The sequence below is a fragment of the Solanum tuberosum genome, unplaced genomic scaffold (genome assembly GCF_000226075.1).
Source record: "Solanum tuberosum cultivar DM 1-3 516 R44 unplaced genomic scaffold, SolTub_3.0 scf00122, whole genome shotgun sequence".
NCBI classification, from domain to species: Eukaryota; Viridiplantae; Streptophyta; class Magnoliopsida; order Solanales; family Solanaceae; genus Solanum; species Solanum tuberosum.
Genome location: NW_006239050.1, coordinates 1,137,343 through 1,146,016, shown reverse-complemented (window position 1 = coordinate 1,146,016; position 8,674 = coordinate 1,137,343).

The following is an 8,674-nucleotide window of genomic DNA, read 5'->3' as shown; positions in this document are numbered from 1 at the left end:
AACTTCTCGAAATCTGTATTTTGGTCTGTTTCGAATATGGGGTGTTACAGCTACCAGGGTCAATTATGTGTTCCTAATGTGAGCGAGTTGAGACAGTATATTCTTTCAGAAGCCCATAACTCCAGATATTCTATTCATCTAGGCACCACTAAGATGTACCGCGATCTGCGGGAAGTCTATTGGTGGAATGGTATGAAAAGATATAGCAGATTTTGTGGCTAAGTGCCCCAATTGCCTGCAAGTCAAGGTAGAACATCAGAAACCAGGAGGTATGACTCAAGAAATTGACATTCCTACTTGGAACATGGACTTCATCACAGGTTTACCTCGTACTCGCAGACAACATGACTCCATTTGGGTGATAGTTGACAGAGTTACTAAGTCTTCTCACTTTTTGGCTGTCAAGACTACAGATTCGGCAGAGGACTACACCAAGTTGTACATAAATGAGATTGTGAGGTTGCATGAGGTTCCTTTGTCTATCATCTTAGATAGAGGTCCTCAATTTACCTCTCATTTCTTGAAGTCATTTCAGAAAGGTGTTGGTACTCAAGTTAACCTTAGCACAACATTTCATCCGCAGACGGATAGGCAGGCAGAGAGTACCATTCAGAACTTAGAGGACATGTTGAGAGCTTGTGTGATCGATTTGGGATAATCACCTTCCTCTTATAGAGTTCGCTTACAATAATAGTTACCACTCCAGCATTTAGATGACCCCTTATGAGGCATTGTACAGGTGTAGATGTAGATCTCCAGTTGGCTGGTTTGAAGTAGGTAAAGCAGCCTTGATAGGACCAGATTCAGTTCATGATGCTATGGAGAAAGTTCAACTCATTAGAGATAGACTTAAGACAACTCAGAGTCGCCAGAAATCTTATGCATAAATAAGGAGAAGGGAACTAGAGTTCCAAGTTGATGATTGGGTTTCCCTAAAAGTGTCGCCTATGAAAGAGGTGATGAGATTCGGCAAGAAGGGGAAGCCCAGTCCTAGATATGTAGGCCCTTATAAGATCTTGAAAAGGATTGGTAAAGTGGCTTATGAGTTAGAGTTGCCAACAGAACTAGCAGCAATGCATCCGGTTTTCCACATTTCGCTGTTGAAGAAGTGTGTGGGTGATCCAGCATCTATTGTGCCTTTAGAGAGTATGGCTATAGAAGATAGCCTTTCTTATGAGGATGTACCAGTTGAGATTCTTGATCGTCAGGTTAGAAGGTTGAGAAACAAAGAAGTCGCTTCAGTCAAGGTTAGGTGGAGGAGTCAGTCCGTAGAGGGAGCTACTTGGGAAGCAGAAGCAGCCATGAAAGCCAAGTATCCTCACCTTTTTCCTTCTGATTCCAATCCAGCTTAAGGTAATAGTTCCTGTTTAGTTTTTCAGTCATTCATGCGTAAATTCAGTCTTAGAATCATGTTCCTTCTGTTTGTACTTGCATTTTCAGCGTATTTGCATGTTCTTGGAACTCAGTTCAGTCAGAAATCAGTTTCTAATACTTAGTGGTATGGATTGCAGCTTCTTCCCTCTATACTCAGCTAGTTTAGACTTAATTCGAGAATGAATGTTCCCATGGGGGAGATAATGTAACACCTCGGATCTCAAATTGAAGAAAATCCTAGTTTTCAGAAAATCTAGTGACAGTACCAACGGAACCACCCACAGACTGTAGGTGGAACCATGGACTGTAGGTGGGGTCCCGTGGTTAAGGCCCAAGTCTTAATAGTCTTTGATCCCACCCACGCTCGACCAGTACGGTCCGTGGTTGGACCTACGGACTGTAAGACTGACCGTTGGTGAAGGTCAGCAACTAACTAGGGAGAAATTGCTGATTGGGTCAACTTCAAATGATCATCACTCTTAGCACAAAAGGAATTATGTGTCCCATGACTTATGGTATTATATAATTAAATCTTCTTTCCGACGCCACCGAGTTTGCTAAAATCGGATCTCAGAGTAAAACGTTATGCTCGTTTTAGTGAAGCCCTGTCGGGCAGACTTGACCTACGACCCAAACCTACGAACCGTAGGTCCCTCCGTGGGTGGCTTCCAACCACTTTTAAGTTAGGGGTCTTTTGTTTTTTTCCCTATGCGTTGGACCCCTAAAGTACGTCGTTTTAACCCTAAATTACGCAGTTTTGGTCAGTTTTAGCCTAGAAACATAATTAAAACTTACCCAAGTCAGATCATTCACCAAAACTTAGAGAAAGTAGAACGTAAAGAGGAGAAAGCGTCAAGAACACTAGCTCAAGAACGCAACAATATTCCATCAGTTCTAACCCCGAAATCAAAAGATTTCTCTGTGGAATTCGTCACCAGGTATATGGGATTTCACTAGTGGAGGTATGTGGGATTTCACTAGTGGGTTCCTTTCGCCCATTAGGTCTCTATATTCAGTCAGTTTCTTGATTCCTTATTATCAACTAGACCTAGGGTTTCTAGAACTTTAGCATATTATCATGAATTAGTTAATTACATATTCCAAATCAGATTATCATTTTATTATGTCGTTTCAGTTTATTGGATGAATTTCAGAACCCTAGCTATGTATTTCTATTGTTCTTGAATTACACATGCTAGGTCAGATATATCAGTTATTTTAGATATACATGCCTCAATTTTGAATGTGTCTTTATCAATATATTATTGCGCATTCTCAGTTTGCATGTCAGTTTGAGCTATCCAGTATAATACAGAAATTCAATCATAATGTGTTAATCACATAATCTATTGGGAGTAGCATAATACCTAGTTGGACTAGGGTTTAGCATACCGATATAGTCCTAGAACTACGAGCCACGTAGGTAGTAAGTCCCCCATGTGGACATCATTTTAGTGATCACGCCAGTATGCTTTTATACCTTTGGTCGGGTATATTGAATCCTCTCGATGGGGCGTATACATCCATTGGACTCCACATTTAGCTCATGTGGTTTTATGTCGGTTATTAGTACCTGCCACAGTTCAGTCAGACTCTATTGCATTGACCAATTTAGTACAGTCAGTATTTCAGTTTCAACATGTTATGAACTTGGTCTTTGCATTCAGATAGTTCAGTATTCAGCATCTATATTATATCATTACTTATTTGCTTTGTTTATTTATATGTTATTTCAACTTTATTCTATCCTACATGCTCAGTACCTTTCAAGTATTGACACATACTATGCGCTACATCTTCTCGTGATGTAGGTTCAGGTTCTCAGCATCCAGATCACGCTTAGATCGGTTCCCGATCTTCAGTTCAGCAACATCAGTGGTGAGTCCTCATTCTTCGAGGACTAGTGACATGTTTATCTTTATCGTTTTTAGTCTTTAGTTTCAGTTTTGCTAGATCTAGTTGGGGCATGTCCCAACATTTCTAGTCAGTTTAAAGGCTTATTTTAGACATAGTTAGATTCAGCTTAGTATTTGAGTTTGATGTTTCGTTTGTATTAAAACTCTCATATTTTGATATTCAGTTTTAGTATATGGGTATTCCCCATCATTTCAGATTTTCTTATGATTAGCTTCCGCATCAGTTTTATTTCTCAGTTTATCTTTAGTATGCTCATGATTATGCCAGCAGGGTGAGCTTAGGGTCACTTGTGATCCTAGCTCTCGTGTCCGCGTCTCGGGGATAGCTCGGGGCGTGACAGAGCGTGATGGCAATAAGAGTTCGTGATGGATTGTAATTGAGATGCAACTATATAATAATGATTGTTGGTTAAACGAATTTTGTATAGTAATAACGGCTGTGAGTATCTAAGATCGTGACTTTCTACTATTTGGTGAGTAACTTGGTTGTATGGAAAGTTTTAGGAGATGTTGGGACACCGCTCGAATAGAATTTAAAGGAGCTAGAGTCATAATGGAAAAAAAATAATAAATTAGTGGGATATAGTGTAGCCTTTGAAAAGAGGTGAGAGTAAGAATATTTTCTCTGATTGCAAGGGCTAAGGATGTATCTTCAGAGGGGTTAAGAATTGTGTTCAGAGACACGTGGTTTCATCCATTTTGCTTTGGTCATGGTAATAGTGTCATGAGTTAATCAGATTGGTTACAACGATTGGATAAGATTTGAGTACAATTTTTTGTTGGTTACGAGCTTGGATTTTGTGATACTTTTCATTCTCTTATTTTCCGAGGCTTCTTGGAGATTTGTGAGGTAGTTGTTGGTCATCTCAATAGGAGTTCTTACTCCTATTTATGATCATGTTCTATTCTAGAAACAAGGTCATTTGAAACTTGTGTTTTTCTTTTGAATCAATTGTAATACTTTAGAGGCTTGTACACGTGACAACCAGATTTTGGAGGTATTTTTGAGTTGATTATGAAATTTTTCGCATTTTATTGTAATGGTTGAGTTTTAGGCTGACTTGTCTTGGTGGAATAAGACGAGTGCCATCACGTCCATTTTTGGGTCTTGACAATAGTAACTTGTTTTAATTTCATCCGATATGGAGGAAGGTCTAAGCTAGCACATGAAACTAATACTTCACTACTATTTAATCAAATATGACCAAAAACTCATAACTATCCAAAAAAAAATCTTATTAGGTCGTTCTTATGAGTCTACCAAATTTCAGATCAATCAGAGTTATTTTTTTCTGAATTCCAAAATTATGATCAATTTGATTGAAAAACATTGTTGGCCAAAATAGATTTTAAATTTTTTTTCCCGTTCAATATTTCCTATCACATATCATCATTTGCGTAATAGATGCACGAATCAAGAACAAAGAACGACATTTTAAAATTATTTACATTATCTGAGTATGTTTTCAAAAAAAAAATCACATGTTTATATATTCACTGAATATTGAAATTCAAAACACATCTCCATGGATCTGGAACAATAAATTTTGAAGAAAAATAACTACTCATACAACATACATATGTGGTGTCTTAAAAAAATAAAATAAAATATGTGGTGTCAGATATTCACTCCAAAAAAATTAGAACAAAAGCTAACTCAGATGGAGAGTATATGTTAATTTAAGTCAAGTGAATATCATTATCTCTAGATCCATTGATTTAATCATATATTACTCACATAAGGAAAGTCAATACAGATTATCAAAACAAGAGATTAAATCTAGTGACTTTTATTAATTGCATCCGATATGGAGGAAGGTCTAAAGCCAATACATGAACTTAATACTTCACTAAAATTTAGTCATGAAGACCATAGAGAACAATCTCTATCACCACTATATGATAGTCGAGCAATTTTCATTAAAATTAAATTTCAAGATACAAAAACTATATTCAAAAACATTATCTAAATGATCTCAAATTGCCAAATCACACTCCATAACAATAAGTATTTTTATCGTTTCGGATGAACCTACCGAATTTCAGATCAATCAGAGTTCAAAAATAATATTTATCTCTAATGGTATGATCAAATTCAAATTCAAACGATTTAAGAAAAAATAATCATATCTATATCCTTATCATATATCAATTTATGTTAACTCATCACGTGTAATCATTACCATATTTAACATAAATAAAACTGATATAAAGGATTAAATTCATACTAATTCACATTTTAATTCCGAAGAAAAACTTTAAAATCATTTTGACGACCTCAAAAAAACATAACCGCATAGCACCGAGTACTTCTTACTAGGTTGTTACCAATGAACTTACCAGGTCAGTTGGAGTCTATTAGAAAAAACTTTTTTTTTCAAATCTATGACCAAATTCAATTTCAAGTGATTTAAGCATCTTTAGGAATCATATTCGAATCAAATTTTAATCCGATAAACTACCTAAAATCTATATATATAATAAAGGAGAAACATAGATAAGGTGATGTGACACCTCTCTGTGGCCTCCATTTGCATTTATCCTTTTTCTCCTTTTTTTGAATTATTTTTAAAAATTTAAATTAATTATTGCATTGTAAAAAATAAATTACTAAATTTATTACAAATAAATATTTTATTAATTGAGGAACATTCACTATAAAAACTCTTCACATTTTTTTTATTTGTTTGTCTCACTTATAATAAAGAAGAAACATAGTTTATCTTTTTTCTTTTTTTTTGCCATTTTTAAAAAAATTCAAATGAATTATTGTATTGTAAAAGTAAATTACTTAATTTATAACAAATAAATATTTTATTAATGGAGGAACATTTACAACAAAAACTTCCCACATTCTTTTTTTATTTGTTTGTCTCACTTCTAATCATGAAATGATAATAATTTTTTATATATATATTTTAAGTATTTTTCTCTTTATTTTTTAAGTTATTCACAAGGAGCTATTTTCCATGACTTACCCCTCTTTAATTTTTACTTTTAATAATATTCATAACTCTCATAATTTTTTATGTCCATAACCTCCAAACTTAAATCTGTAAGTTTATGATGTCTTATAGTATTCCTCTATTTTGTCTATAAATTCATATTAGTTTCATGAGGATTCACATTCAAAATTATCCTTTCTCTTCTTCATCACATTGGTTTGATTTGTAACAAAAAAGAAGTACATGAAGGTAAGAAATATTTCATTCTCAAGTCTTTATTTTTCATTTCCTCTATTTTGTCTATACAAATTCATATTTGATTTGTGAATGAAACTAACATGTAACAAAAAAAGTACATGACGTTAATAAATATTTCATTCTCAAGTCCTTATTTTTCATTTCCTCTATTTTGTCTATATAAATCATATTTACTTTCATGAAGATTCACATACAAATTTATCATTTCTCTTCTTCATCAAATTTGTTTGTGAATTAACAAACATGTAACAAAAAGAAGTACATGAAGGTAAGATATATTTCATTCTCAAGTCTTTCTTTTTATTTTTATGTACTTGGACATGCTTTCTTAATATTTTATTTATGTTTGTATTATCATTCATCAAGCAAGTATGATTAAAAATAATGTCTTTGTACTTCTTAACAATGTGTTGTACGTATACAATTATTCTTTCTAATAGTTAGTTTTCCAGGTATAATATAGTTTGATTATAGTATTTGTTAGATTTTAAGAAATTATTATTATTTAATATTGTTAGTACTATTGAAAAAATAATATATAAATATGTTACATATAGTTTAAATTTCTTTCTTTCTGTTGATACGATTATTTTTTATTGGTTTATGATATTTTATTTATTCATTTTTTTATTCAATTGGTTGCATATGATGAAGAGTTTGGCATATGGAGCAGATATGGTGCCGAATCTACTTGCAAAGGAAGATGGTAGAAGGAAAAAAATGAAGCATAATTAAAGATTATTTTTGCTGAATTTTGATTTTTACTTTGCCTTATATTAGTAACTTAGTTACTTTTGCTAGAATTTTTAAAATTTTGATTTGTATAAATAATTTAGCTAAATGTATTGTCAATGCTAATCATTTGATCCTTTACTATTCTACTTTTTTTCTTTTTTTTGTAAAGCACAATTAATATAATTGTGCCATTTCAACAACAACAAAAATATTATGATGATTAAGAGTTTCATTTTTATTATACTTGCAAAGAAGTAATTGAAAAATAAAATATTAGTTTCATGATGTCATCTTTTTGTGTGTAACAATCTGTTTTCATCACCGTAAATATATTTATAATTTTTATGCAGACATCGATTATTATATTTTTTTTGTTCATTTTTTGTATTTTCACCCCTTATTTATTTTACAAATAACATCAATGCATAATTATTAATACATTTATGTCTAATAAAATTATACATTTGAATTATGTATAACTCATGTCTTTTCATCTTACTTGTAACTTCTACTATTAAATATTATTCATAAGTCTTGTATGTTTCATTTTTCATAATTCTTATAAATGTTTACTTAATGTTTAAAAATTATAATAAACAAATGTAATAATAAAGACATAATAAAAAAATTTTTTTTTTTACGAAATCAGAGTTTGTATAGGAAATTAGTACTCCAACAAAAGATAAAGGAAATTAAAATATATAAAATATCTTCAATGTAATACAATATATTGTTATTTCAAAATATTACCTCTTATTCCATTACTTCACCACTATAAATATTTTGTTCTACTATATACATATGAATAGTTTGCATTTAAAAAAATGTAAAAATAATAATTATATTTTATATGTTTAAAAAAATGAGAAAACGTATGATATCACAGATGAAGAGAAATATCAATATTATCTTATATATTTGATACTAACCAAAATATAAATATTACTTATTATTATCTTATAAATATTTCATATAGCCGTGCGAAGTGTGGATAATTTTACTAGTTCATCTAAATAATTTTTGATGGAAGCATCAAATTTCAAGTCAATCAGAGATCATAAAATTCATGACCACCTAAACTATGACCAAATGTAAAAAACAATTGTTTTAGACATAGTTAAAGATTAAAATAGTCTAATTCAGATTTTCATTCTCTTTTAATAATTATCTCATGAGCATAAGGTATAATGTGTATAAACCCTTTGACTAAGATAAACAAAATCTTTTTATATCAAATTGTCCTCTTGATTAATATATCTGAGAATTCAAGATATTATGTTTTTTCCTTTTGAACCGGTGAAAACCTTTAGTATCTCTTCTAATGCATTAATTGAGTGTTACTAGTCGCTAATGATAATCTCCTTTTAGTAGATAATACTCTACCGCTATTGTACACTTATTCAAAACAATTTATACATGATACATTGAGCATATTTTACTGACTCA